This window comes from Dipodomys spectabilis, unplaced genomic scaffold (assembly GCF_019054845.1).
Source record: "Dipodomys spectabilis isolate Male_0828 unplaced genomic scaffold, ASM1905484v1 ptg000436l, whole genome shotgun sequence".
Taxonomy (NCBI): Eukaryota; Metazoa; Chordata; class Mammalia; order Rodentia; family Heteromyidae; genus Dipodomys; species Dipodomys spectabilis.
Genome location: NW_024871113.1, coordinates 3602165 through 3617017, shown reverse-complemented (window position 1 = coordinate 3617017; position 14853 = coordinate 3602165). Strand labels below are relative to the sequence as shown.

At 42.3% G+C, this 14853-nt stretch overlaps 1 protein-coding gene and 1 non-coding gene across 4 annotated transcripts in view; both read right to left on the bottom strand.

Moving 5' to 3' along the window:
- Aff1 (AF4/FMR2 family member 1) overlaps positions 1–14853 on the bottom strand; it is a 215678-nt gene that overhangs the window by 108183 nt on the left and 92642 nt on the right. The window lies entirely within an intron of this gene.
- On the bottom strand, positions 943–1017 carry Trnaa-ugc. The gene has a single exon. It is a non-coding gene; the product is annotated as a tRNA-Ala (tRNA).

The window sequence follows — 14853 nt, the reverse complement described above, 5'->3', positions numbered from 1 at the left end:
GAGCCACAGCGCCACTTCCAGCTTTTTTCTTTTTGTTTATGTGGTGCTGAGGAATCGAACCCAGGGCCTCAGGCATGCAAGGCAAGCGCTCTACCACTGAGCCACCTTCCCAGCCCCTTGTTTTACTTTTTTTAAGCGTAACCCCATTTGTTTATCTTAAAGATGATACTAAGAGGTATTTTTAACTACACAATAAAAAGCACAAAAACTTTGCCTTCCTCACTCAAGTTTTTTAAGGGGGAGAGGAAAACACAGGTCAGGCTGGGTAGCTCCAACAGAGACAACAAAGAAAAAAGACAGATGGACCTTTCAACCAAAATCAACAAGTTAAAAAAAAAAAATAGTACGGTGCAAGGCTACCATGCAAACACAACACACCAGTGAGAAGAAGTGACTTCTCACCTCCAAGATTTGGCAATCTGTAGCTAGGGGTTAATGAAATACAAGAAACTACCCCCCCCCCCTCTCCACCCCAATAGTGGAAGCAGGTTCACCTGAGATAAAATCTGTCACCTGAGCAATTATTTATGTCTTCCCTTTAACAGGAAAGGGTGCTGAGAGTCAGAACTGACCCCCAGCCTTGTTGGCACTGCTCATTTGGCACCAATTGGAAACATAGACAGGGCTGCTGGCTCTTCCCCAATCTGGCCTATACTAGGATCAACCAGAACACTGGCCTCATTATTGTGTCATTCTCAGATACTCAACTGACCATGAAGGACCACACTGCGCACCTGTAAAAGCAGGCTGGTGAGTCCATCTTATTACAGTCACAAAAATGTAAAAACTCTAGTCACAACTTTTTTTTTTTTTATTTTTTTATTTTTTGGGTCCGGTCGTGGGGCCTGAACTCTGGGCCTGGGCGCTGTCCCTCAGCTCTTTTAGCTCAAGGCTAGTGCTCTACCACTTGAGCCATAGTGCCACTTCCGGCTTTTTTCTTTTTGTTTATGTGGTACTGGGGAATCGAACCCAGGGCCTCATGCATGCAAGGCAAGCGCTCTACCACTGAGCCACCTCCCCAGCCCCTACTCACAACTTTTAAAAAGAACATAGGCAAGCAAGCTTAAAGTCATGTTTTTTTGTTGTTTTTTGGGGAGGTAAGGGGTGGTCCGGTCGTGGGGCCTGAACTCTGGGCCTGGGCGCTGTCCCTCAGCTCTTCAGCTCAAGGCTAGCGCTCTACCACTTGAGCCACAGCGCCACTTCCGGCTTTTTCCTTTTTGCTTATGTGGTGCTGAGGAATCGAACCCAGGGCCTCGGGCATGTAGGGCAAGCGAGCTACCACTGAGCCACCTTCCCAGCCCTTAAAGTCATTTTTTAATGCTGATTTAATTTCTTTCTCTCCCTCTTTATCTTAATTCAACCTATTAAGTAACCAAAATTCAAGTGAAGTGGACTTCATTCCTCACTTGGCAGTAGTAACTAGACGAGCTTCCTTTTGGGATTATCTGTTCCTACACCACTGATCTTCCCAAAACTCATGAATCTGATCTTTAAGTTCCCCTCCAGAAAGCCTTCCTGAGCCCCCTGCTGCCTACAGAGCCACAGCTCCTGTGGAGAGGGGAGTTGAGCAACATTCTTCTCAGTGGCTTCCCTGCCTCTCCCTGTTCCCTGCTCACCACTCCTCAGGCCCCATTTACTTACTCTTCTCTCTACCTGGATGGGTAGAGAGGCTGGGAAATCAAGCCTAGCCAGACTCACTGCATGATCCCTAATGATCTAAGGGCTAGTTTTTCAATGTCTTCTTCAGCATCACTGCATTTGTCTCTGTGGTCTAAATCTTCTGTTGATGTGGATACTCATCTAGACTACATGGACTCTAGATTTGCCTACAGATCTTGGGGCTTGAACTCAGGGCCTGGGCACTGTCCCTGAGCTCGCTCAAGGGTAATGCTCTATCACTTTGAGGCTCAGGGCTACTTCCAATTTTCTGGAGCTTAAATGGAGTTAAGAGTTTGTTCGCAGACTTTCCTGCCTGGACTGGCCTTAAACACCATCCTCAGATCTCAGCCTCCAGAGAAGCTAGGATTACAGCTTGTTAGCTGTAAACCAGCACCTGGCTAGGTATTCTTTATCAGACCAGGAACTCCTTAAGGTCAAGGTCTCCTGCTGAGAGCAGGAGATTAGTAAAGTGATGCTTAAAATGCATCTCTGACTGCAATGATTATATTCAAGTATTATTCAAAGGAGCCAGAATTCTAACCAACTCTGACAGTCTATTATCTGATGACACTATGTGATTCACTGTTACCTAAAACTGTTTTACCAAACTATTTTGTCCGTCAAATGACTCAAACCTAGAAAGAAGCTGACATCACTCCTTCCCAAATGAACCAAAAGAGCCTTGGCTCACACCCAGTGTTTATCAGTAAATGTGACAGGTTTAATTCTTCAGTTTACAAACATACTAATTATTCATAAAATACTGTACTACACAGTAAAAAGAAAAATGAGAAAGAAAGAAAAAGAAAAAACATAGGGTTGGTCCATATGACTCAAGTGGTAGAGTGCCTGCCATGAGTAAACACATACACACACACACACACACACACACACACACACACACACACACACACACACACACACAGTTGGGTAACACTGAGTGAAAATACACATTTAATTTTAAATCAATAGGTTTGGAAAGTTTTAAAAAGCTACCTTTAGGACTAAAACTTCAAAAATTTCACAAAGAAAAATCTGTGGTACAGCAAAGGGAAAAAAGACATATAAGAAAAAAAAAAAGATCAGAAAAAAAAATTTTAATTACAAACAGATTCTTGCTTTCCATAAGGTCTCGTCCCCAGCAAACCTCTACTTAATTGCTTTGGTCAACCCTCTTGTCCAGCCATTTTTCCACAGATGGCCACACTGGCCTCTTTTCAGACATCAAACAGGTAGAGTTGTGATTTGCTGTACACGTCTGGATGCTCAATCCATCCAGTCACTGGTGATCTCCAATTAAATATCAGATTCCCACCAGGTGTCAGATACACACTACTTCCCTTCACCAGCAGATGCTCTGTAGCTCCTTGCTTTGTTTTCTCTGTCAATCAGTGTCTAAAATTTTTTGGTTTTGTTTGTATCAAAAAACAGGAACTAGCCTGGCGCCGGTGGCTCACACCTGTAATCCTTGCTACTCAGGAGGCTGAGATCTGAGGATTGTGGTTCAAAGCCAGCCCAGACAGGAACATCTGTGAGACTCTTATCTCCAATTAATCTCTAGAAAACTGGAAGTGGCACCGTGGCTCAAGTGGCAGAGCACTCACCTTGGGCTGAAGAGCACAGGGACAGCGCTTAGGCCCAGAGTTTAAGTCCCAAAATCAATTTAAAAAAAAAAAAGAAAGAAAGAACAGGAACTGTCATGTGAAGCTGTGGATGGGAATATAGAGCAACTGTTCACATTTCCATGCATTGCACCATGCTTATCTATATGCTTCTCTGTCCAATTATCACTATCTCTTCAATTGTAGTCTAACTCTCCATATCCCGCCCTAGAAAGAATGTAGGAGCCTTTCTTACCCCTCACCATCCTCCCGTACCAACTTCCTAATGTACTTGAACACTGATTGATACATGGAAATATGCACCCTTGCTCTACATTCCAATCCACAGCTTCACATAACAGTTCCTTTTCTTTTAAACAAACAAACAAAAAAATCAGGCATTCTGAAATTAGGTATTTTCAAAGATGACCCATAGTTGGTTTAAAAAAAAAAAAAAAAACGAGGTAGTTATGTACAGCATTCTCTAAACAACCATTTCATTGTACACCCAACACATTTGCGAGACACAGAAAGCAAGAGAAAAACAAACCATTACCAAATTTATCTGTGTATTATCACGAGACTTCAGAAATGTCCCGGAATATAGAAAAGTAGTTCTCTCAAGAAATTACTCAGGAGTAAAGTTCTGTTTTAAGAAAAAACAATTAATTCTACAGAGAAATTAACTCATAAGTCATTAAATGTACTGAACATTTTTAGAATACACTTTTTTCACTTAACAGTCTAAACACCAGACAATTCCAAACATGCACCAAACTGAGCAAGGCACACTCTGTGAACAGCTTAGGAAAGGGCACACTCCAAAAGGCAGAGTCCGCTCAGCAACTCAACTTCTACACACACATTCTAGAAAACCAACTGCATCACAGACAATATGGAGAATTGTTTGAACCCAGGCCAATGTACCAAGTACAGCTTGGGCCAGAACAAATGTACAGCAGTTAGACTTTCTAGCCAACAGCAAAAAGGGTCGCGGGGAAAAAGCAACAGGAAAAGGCTTCCAGTCAGAAAATGAAAGGAAAAACAGTCTATATATTGATAAGAATGGTGACTGAAGAACAATGGGGTAAGGAAGCTGACAAGATGCAACTTCTCCTATATTGTCAAGAATAAAATGTTAAGCAATATTTATTCTTTAAACACACACAGACTCATGGAAGAAAATGATATAAAATCAAAATTCAAAATTTACCATGGAAGAAAATGATACAAAATCAAAATTCAAGGCTCTTCCATCTCCAACACATGTGATAGTGGTAGAAATCACTGCTGGTGGTATTTCAGACCTCAACAGGCTGCATGGATACAGTTGTAAAAACAGAGGAACTTTCTAGGAGGTTTTGTTGTTGTTGTTTTGGTTTTGGTAGGTTCCTAGCAAATACAGGGACATACGACCCAGCAGATAGCTAACCTTAGTTCTATATCACAAAAGCAAAGGACAAAAGTAGACTAAGTTGTCCATAAAATGTTTTAAAAGAATCAGCGGCAGTTCTTTCTTTCCCTCTTGTATTTATCTCTCCCTTTGGTAATTTAATTACACCCGCCACACTTGTTTTGGCAGAAAGCTTAATGTCATAAAAACTAGAGGCAATTTCTATTCTATTTCATCCCACAGACATTTCAAGTGGGAAGAACAGGGCGATTATTATAAAAGAAAGCTGGAAACATGCATTGGTATTTAATATGGCAACAAGCAACAATTACGTTTCTAAATATTCTCATTTTGATCATAACCCCAGTTCACCTCCTACTACCCACTATAATTGGCATCTTCTTAAAGCTAAACAGTAAGTCATTGTTTTTCTGGAGAAGCCTCCCTTTATTTGACCTCTGTTATGTGGTGTTGTGAGCTTTACAAAGCTTGTCGGGATTCTTAGGATTGGATTTGGGCCCAGCCATCAACATTTATACACAGAATATATCATCCGTTCCTCATTACTACCAATAGGCCACTCACTTGGATAAAACAAATGGCAATTATCAGTCTTAATAAAGCATCTTCCTCTTTCTGCAGCAATAAGAAATCAGAATCTAAAAGTTCAATTAATTAAAAAAAGAAAAGAGATACAGTACATTTAAGACATTTGGGGGGGGGGGAGTGAGGGAAGTAGGAGAGGAAAGGGATAGTAGGAAAAAAACAAAGGAGAGGGTAACAATGTTTGACAAGAAATATACTCATTATTTTACTCATGTAACTATAACCCTTCTGTACAGCGTCTTTACAATAAAATAAAATTTAAAAAAGAAGTCTTTATGGAATGTGTCCTTGATTGTGCATTAAAAACTTTGAGAAACAAACAATATGCATCCAAAATACCAAATATGCTGTGATTACAAGACCTGATTGTGAAATAATTTTCTCCACACAAAATTGCAGTTTAAATATTCTTCATGTCACTTAAACTACTCACTTTAAGTGCATGAATGAATTTGCCTATCATTTCCTGTACCCTAACTCATAAGCCTCACAGAAAACTCAGAAAAATCTATTTATTTCCAATGAAAGCTGACTCCTTATACGGCAGACTTAGGGATTTTTTTTTAAGATCCCACAATCTAGAGGGATGCATATACTTAAAATTTTTTAAAAAAGCAAAAACATGCAGAAGGTCACACGTGCTAAAGGAATAAGGAAGAAATGGAATGAGGAGTAAACGGAAGAGACAGAGGTGATTTATTCACTGCAATGACATCTGAGCCAAGGCCTGAAAGATGAACAGAAGGTTCCAAGAGGGGAAGGGCCCCAGACCCCCTCCAGCAGCCATTTCAGCTGTGAAGCAGTGATCACACTCACTATGGATTTCTGGCACCCCCTCACACCATCCCCCAACTCAAACTTTCCCTATGATGGATGAAAAAAAAAAATCTCTGATAATTTTCTGAGATGGTAGCTTTTAGTAGACACTCACTAGGCTAGGCCATGCACACACACACACACACACTCACTAGGCTAGGCCATGCACACACACACACACACTCACTAGGCTAGGCCACACACACACACACTCACTAGGCTAGGCCACACACACACACACTCACTAGGCTAGGCCACACACACACACACACTCACTAGGCTAGGACACACACACACACACACACACACACACACACACACACACACACATACACACACACACACACACACACACACACACACACACACACACTGAGGGGCTCCTGCCTGAAACAATGTTCTCGGCACAGGGACCACCGTCCATTTCAGGAAATGCACAGTGTGCCTGCTGCGTAGCTCTTTTCCTTCTCCAGGCTGGGTGAATTACTCAGAACTGGGTCTCCGCCACACAGAGGACAAGTGCGGCACAACTTTCTAATTCAAACGATTTCTCACTGAGTGCAAGACTTCCATGTATCTTGTTGAGCCAGCGTTCACAATTTTGCTCACTGGACAAAAATCCTCCTCCCACCGGAAACCTAATGTTCGGAAATTATTAGACCAAAGTGTCACACTTGGTAGTCAAGTAAACTAGTTAAAGAGAGAAGAGGATCAGTGCCCAAAAGAAAATGGACATTTTTTTAAACAATACTATCTCACTTAACACAGCTCAAGAAGGCTTTGAATTCCAGATCCTCCTGCCTCAACTTCCTGTCTAATGGGATTTGCTGACATGTGCCACCACACCCACAAATTTAAAAAAAAATTCTGCATATCACCTTTATCATAACAATCAAAAAATTTAATTTAATGTTCATGCTTGATTTAACACTGAACAAACAATACTTAAATGTCAGCCAAAAAATGAGCATTAAACGAAGTGGGGGGGGAACGGGAGGAGGGAGATGAACTAGACCACGGATTGTCCAATTGACTTGTGGGCCAAATCTGGTCCAACACTTTTGTAAATAAAGATTTATTGGCACACAGCCCCCATCCAATTGTTTATACATTGTTCATGGCTGCTTTGGCCCTACAAAACAGAGCAGAAGAATTGCAAAACAGACCACATGTGCTGCAAAGCCTAAAATATTTACCATCTGGTCCTCCACAGAAAAGATTTCTTGACCCCTAAGACTAAACCCTAAATTATTAAGAGTGTGTGTGTGTGTGTGTGTGTGTGTGTGTGTGTGTGTGTGTGTGTGTGTTGTTTAGTTCATCTCAAGGCCTTTCATTTTAAGAGTCCTTTGGATATAATTTATTCTGGAATATGAAGCCTTTCAGTAACATCAATTTATTATCTACTTTCTTGGGGGGGTGGGGGGGGGGGAGAGGAGGCAGTGATGAAAAAATAAAGCTCCCTGTTTATCTTTATCTCATTTAAATGTCTTAACTCTTTATAATGCAAGGTGAGCTGGGAACTGTGCCAAGCAGGCAGCCTCACCTCCCTCACTACATGACATTACCAACCATTAGCTGCCATCACAGCCTCCAAGGTGCGCTAGAGTGTGTTGGAGGAAGTGGTTCCAGCTACATCTTAAGTGGAGTAATAAACTCCACACTAACATTCTTTATAATTCGAGGATAAAATAAATGGAAGGGACAGGATACAAGGAAGATGGCAGAAGAAAACATTAGCAGAAGGTTTGGGATGGAAACTCTGCAGGCACAGTGAAAACATCCAATCTCCTCGAGCTATCTCATCCAGCAGGCGGGTGTGGTTTTTGGAAACTATGAAGAATGAAGCCAGGGGCTGCTGTGGAAGGTCAGAATTTACTGCTCCTCAAATGCTCCATGTCTGTAAAGTCTGCAGACTTTAAAGAATTGCAACAGGGAACAGCACCACTGGATTTAAATGAATGTATTTAAAGAAAAGAACATCTATCAGGGTGACAGTATGGGAGAAAACAGGTTGACAGCCTTTATAAAAGTAAGCCGACATCTTCAAATGGAAGTGGTGAGCCTCTTAGATATCTTACACCCTAGTTCTCTCATTTCAAAACCTCTTGGCATGTCTCACAAGCAAAGGCTGACAGTCTGTATCTGCCCTGAAGGGAACCCAGTTTCCCTCACAAGCCAAACCAGTCATATATGCCCAAATCTACCCTGCTCACAAAGCTGCCCAGAAATGGCTGGAGTATTTTTATTTCATTTTACCCAAAGCTGGAGAGAAAGAAACAGGCAGTAGAAACTGGGTAATTTGACTGTCCAATTACAGCTTGCTCAGTTCAACCTGGGGCCCTGGGTTATCTACAGATCCACTCCAAGTTATCCAGGAGGGATGTTCATTTATTCCCAGATTTTCTTCATCATGGACCAAAAGGAAGATTCTAAGGGTCCTAAATAAGCCAGGCACTGGTGGCTCATGCCTGTAATCCTCACTACTCAGGTGGCTGAGCTCTGAGGATCAAAGTTCTCAAAGCCAGTCTTACCAGGAAAGTCCCTAAGACTTTCCAATTAACCATCAAAAAGTCAAGCTCTGGCTCAGCGATAGACCACTATCCTTGGTGGGGGAGAACCTTAGGGAAATTTCCCCAACTCTAACTTCAAGCTCAGGAGTATGTGGACATACAAAACATACACACTCCCAAAGAAAAAAACCAGCAACTCATTAAAACTCCATGAGAATTCTTAGCATGAGAGAATCTAGGTCAAAAAAAAAATGTAACCCAATCCAAGACTGGGTCTGAGACCTTAAGAAATCGGGTACATAATTTCCACAAGTCACATGCAAGTCATTTTATAGTTTTTCAAAAAGAAATACCACAAGGTAGAATAAAGCAAGAAAGAGTGTTAATTCGTCTCTCAATGATCCTCCCTCATACACATGCTAAGACTAGCTTCACAGCCACTTGGCTCACACAGATGGCCGCTCTGTAAAAACATTCCAACACAGTTAAAGGTTGGCGCCTCTTTGCATATTTTATGGAAAAAAAAATTTTTTAAACCATACTGCTGAACTTTAGTTAATATACAAGCTAAAGTATTTAGGGAAAAGTACACTGACAACTGCAATTTACAGAAAGCAGAAGAAAAATATTAGCCAAGCTTAGTGGCAGAAGGGTGTTAATACTAACCACTTAGAAAGGTAGAGATCAGAGGATAGCAGTTCGAGGCCAGCCCCAACCTGGTGTAAAAGTTCAGGAGACTACATCTCAACCAATGGCTCAGTTGGTGTTAAAACACCTGTTATCATAGCTGTGGAGGAAGTACAATGGCTGAGCACAATGGTATAGTCTTGTCATCACAGAGACCCAAAACAGCAAAAGGAGGAGTGTAGCACAGGTCAGTCCTGGCATAAATGGAGAAAAAAGGGGCTAGAGGCATGACTCAACTGGTAGAAAACATGCCTAGCAAGCCTGAGACTGGGTTCAAATCCTAACATGGAAGTACAAGGAAAAGAGGGGATCTGAACTTGCAAGACAGATGTCCCATGAAATGGAAAGACATAAGAATGCATGTGGTTATTTGGGGGCTTTTTTACTTATTGTATTTAAAAATACAAGAGTATTGCTGTGAAATTATGTAAGTTTCAAATGCTTATGAATCAAATCATTGTTGAACAAAAGATTTGTTGCTGTGTAATTATTGTCTTGTATGCATCTGAGAGAAATAAATATACCTATACTTATGTTTTAAAAAAATAATGCATGTGCACGTACAAACACAAGCAAATGAAGACCCTCACCTGATTCCTTCAAATGCTTGCTATGGCTTCTGCTTCCCTTTCTCTTCTTTTTTTTTTTTTGGGGGGGGGGAATCCCCACAGAGGAGAGGATAATAGGAAAACAAGGTCTCACTATTTAACCCAGGCTTATCTCAAATTCTTGATCTTCCTGGATTACAGGCATGTACCACTGTGTCTGGCCTTGGCTTCTACTTTTGGCTCTAGTGGGAAACAAGTGATCCAAGGGACACATCCATGTGTTCTAGGAGCAAGTTTCAGATTCCCACCTGCAAAGCTTTCAGGCAACCTCCCTAACAGTCAACGGTGAACACTTAATTCCCTTCCCCTGGTGCCTCCCCCAGTCTTGTTTCAAAAATCATTACTTTCCCCTGCTTGGGAATTAGGTTGTAAGATTACAGAAAATTAATCTTCTCTGGTTTGTGTCCTATTTCAGCATGCACTGATTTCGTGCCTGTAAAACAACCACCAGAATCACATTTCCTTCTTCATATTTCAAAGTGTTTTTCCGGCAAGTTCTTTCCCACAAAATTGCCTAGCCAGCAAGGTTGGGGCTTCAGAGGGAGAACTACTTTATAATTCTAGTCCACTCAGTTTGAGTTACATCTGATATCTAAAATACCAAAAGCCCAGATTTTTCAAAAGCACTTCACACAAGTAAATCTATCATAGGCTAGGTGGTTCCCTTTGAAGTACCAATCTTTCTCTTCATGATTTCTCCCTTGAGCTAGTTCCAAACCTGTAGCCACCCACCCCACATCTGGAGATACAATGACCACTGAATCACTCAGTCTTTCCCAGCCAGGCTCCCTCAGCTGCCTACTGTCTGGGTCTGACGAGCTATCTCATCCTAACTGGAGACTGCCTTGTTGAATTTAAAGACGGCAAACAGGAAACTGCAGAGAATGGAACACTCTGGTAACCTGGCAAAGACCATAGTCTCTTCCCAGCTGTGGTCCTTAACTGGTCTCATCAACTGTTAAAACAGGGTGGTGATGAGCCAAGGCTTGATGGTGCCTGCCTGTAATCCCAAGACTGAATCTGAAGCAGGAGAATTTCAAGTCTAAGTCCAGCCTGGACTACATAGTGAGGCTTCTTATAAAAAGAAAGAAGAAGGGCTGGGAAGTTGGCTCGGTGGTAGAGCGCTTGTCTTGCATGCCTGAGGCCCTGGGTTTGATTCCTCAGCACCACATAAGCAAACAGAAAAAAGCTGGAAGTGGTGCTGTGGCTCAAATGGTAGATCGCTAGCCTACTGTCTCATCCAAGTTTTACTTTCCAGCTTGGCAACTTTTGTTCCATTTATATATCCCACACCTCAGCCTCTGCCCATCCCTCATCTCTCCCATTGAAACAAATCTTTTCCACTGTCACACTCATACGTGTTTCTCCCTCTTTCTTAACGTCTATGGAAGTCCAATTACTTCTCCTTTTGGAAGGGCTGTGAAACCCACAAGCCACCTTCAGTCTCTTCCAAATACCTTACCCCAACCAAATACAAGGTTGAGTAGCTGGCACCTGTACCTGCACTAGTCAGTCTCACGACAGAAATACAAATTACCCATATTCATGAACCAGGGCAGCCTGTAGAGCCTGGGTTCTAGATCATGCCATTAGTGACATTCGGGCCAGACAATCCTTTGTGCAGGGCTGTTCTATGTTGTGGGAAGCTTGTAGCATCCATACTCCCTACCTCAACAGTGGAAGCACAGCCCTCCTCCCAGATCTGACAACCACAGTGCCTCCAGACTTTGCCAAATACCCCCAAGGAAGGGATGAGGGAGGCAGTAGTAACATGTCTCTCCTTCTGAGAACCACCGTGTAAGAGTGAGAAATATTCCCCAAAGTCACTGTGTTACCTTCCCACTGGGACAGCAGCTGCTCCAATAGTACAGGACATAAAAACACAGGGCACCTTTCCCCATAGCTACACGGATGACAGGCCCCTCTGGGAGCCTAACAGGAACTGAGTAAATCCAACAGGGCCAATGACAGTCTCTTTAACTCTTTATCGTTTCCTACACTCCAAAATGGAGATGATAATCATACTAAGGGTTTAAGGTTGTTGCAAGAATTAAGGAATGCAGCTAGAGGGGAGGCTCAAGCAGTAGAGTACCTGCCTACAAGGATGAGGTCTTGAGTTCAAACCCCAAAACTGCCAGAAATAAATAAATAAATAGTACCAAAGCAAAATAGTGCTGAGTTCAGTGCCTGCACACAGTAATTATTGAATAACTAAGCTATCACCAGTAGATGCACTAAGTGTGGGTTCCAAGTTCTGGGCACAGAAGCAAAGGCTTGGCACCCTATTCTCTCTATATTCATCCCATCTCACCTCATCTTTTTCCTTCATGATGAGAAAGAAAGACAACAAGCCTAAACCCAAGACATGGGCCAAAGAAATTCTGAATACAAAGCAGGGCAAAAGAACCAAAAGAAAAGAGAGAATTTCCTATAATATGAAATGTGGTATCTCAGAGGCAAAGGTATGCACACACTTCATTTGAAAAGGGGAGAGTCAAGCTGGGCACTGGTGATTCATGCCTATAATCCTAGCTACTCAGAAGGCTGAGATCTGAAGATGGGGATTCAAACTATCCCAGGCAGAAAAGTCCATGAGACTTTTATCTCCAATTAACTAGCAAAAAGCTGGAAGTGGAACTCTGGCTCAAGTGGTAGATCACTAGTCTATCCCAAGAAGACATTCAAGATCAGTTCCCAGGCTCTGAGTTCAAGCCCGATGACCAGCATCCAATAATAATAATAATGATGATGATGATGATGATAATAATGATAATGATAATAATAAATGGTGGGGGAACAGGTACAAAGAAGGGTATGAATTTCATCATAAAATATGTTTCTACAGAAGTGGCATCTTGACAGAGGATAGAAGGGATTTCCACCTTTTACACAGACTTTTACCCACATCTATACCTCTTCCTAAACACTGGCAGAGTTCCCTGAGTTACACATGACCCTCTGGTACAAGGAAAGCATCATCTCCCTCCAGAATCCCCATGTAATAACCAGGTTTCGGGAGAAAGGCATGGAGCAGTAGCCAGCACTAGGACACACTCACCTCATACTGCTTCTGCTTCACCGGGAATTTTATACACACCACTTGCCTAACACTCTTACAGCCACGTTTCCAAGTCACAGCTTGCTTTAAAGACAGACAGAGGGCTCGCAGCAGGTGCTGATCTCCCCATCCTTCCTTTATCCACCATGAAACCAGGAGCACCGGCCACAAGAACAAGTGCAGGAAGAACAATAAGGCCATATCAAAGTCCAGACTGGATTAACAGAGCTGCCAATCAGCTATCACCAGAGTAAGCCTCAGTTTCTTTCTCCGCACAGAAGGAGTGATAACTTCTTATGTGTAGAGTAAATACAGGTCTTGGTTCCACTCAGGACAAAACAGAATAACAGTCTGCTTGATAAACTGATAGTGTCATAGATCCTAATTATACATAAAAGTTAGGTCTTTCAAAGAATACAAATTCACCAGTAGAAACTAAAGTACTCCCCCACCTCCCATCCATCAGTTCAACATTCCCTAATTAACTTTACAGATCTTTTACACCACTGCTCCTCTCCCGCTAGAACTTTCCTTCCCTGCACCACACACACACACACACACACACACACACACACACACACACACACACACACACACAGCCCTAACATACTCTGGTTTAAGTTTGTTTTCCATGCTGCTCCAGCAACTAAATTGTTTTCTATTACTGCTCCAAATATTTGCCATTTCAGTGCAAGTTAGGAATGGCTTTCATGACTGCTTCTGCAAAGTATTACTAGGATACATTTCCAAATACATTTTTGGAAGAAAAATAGTATGGTGCTGAGAATTTACCCATATTTTTTAGTTGTTTGTTTGTTGTTGTTGTTTTTTTGGTCGGTCATGAGGCTTGAACTCAGCCTGAGCGCTGTCCCTGCGCTCTTCAGCTCAACAGCTCAAGGCTAGGACTCTACCGCTTGAGCCACATCCACTTCCAGTTTTCAAGTGGTTTATTGGAGATAAAAGTCTCATGGACTTTCCTGCCCGGGCTGGCTCTGAACCGTGATCCTCAGATCTCAGCCTCCTGAGTAGCTAGGATTACAGGCATGAGCCACTGGCGCCTGGCAATTTTTTACTTTTTTCTTTTGTCAGTACTGGGGCTTGAATTTGGGGCCTGGGCACTGTACCTGAGCTCCTTTTGCTCAAGATTCGCACTCTACCACTTGAGCCACAGCTCCACTTCCAGCTTTCCGTATGATTAATGGGAGATAAGTCTCATTGGCTTCCTGACCAGGCTGGCTTTGAATATCCAGTCTCAGATCTCAGCCTCCTGAGTAGCTAGGATTACAGGTATGAAGCACCCAGCATTTCCCCACTCCCTTTTAAATTTCCAATTCTACTGAAATTATTACCCTGGATAACTTGATTACAAAATATTGTAAATTTGTGCGGCTAGGAATATGGCTTAGTGGCAGAGTGCTTACCTAGTATGCATGAAGCCCTGGGTTCCATTCCTCAGTACCACATAAACAGAAAGAGCACGAAGTGGGGCTGTGGCTCAAGTGGTACAGTGCTAGCCTTGAGCAAAAGAAGCTCAGGGACAGTGCCTAGGCCCTGAGTTCAAGCCCCAGGACCAGCACAAAAAAAAAAAAAAGTAAATTGTTTAATTAGAATAAAATTTTTCCTCAAACAATTTTAGTGGTGCTGTCCTTCAACTGAAGCACAAATTGTTTGTTTGTTTGTTTTGCAAGGCACTGGTGGCACTGGTGGGAGAGTGCTTGTCTTGCATGCATGAGGCCCTGGGTTCAATTCCTCAGTACCACATAAGCAGAAAAAGCCAGAAGTGGCACTGTGGCTGAAGTGGTAGAGTGCTAACATTGAGCTTTCAGACCCAAAGTTCAGGCCTCACGACTGACAAAAAAAAAAAAAAGAATCTTATGGACTTTCCTGCCTGGGCTGGCTTTGAATCATGATTCTC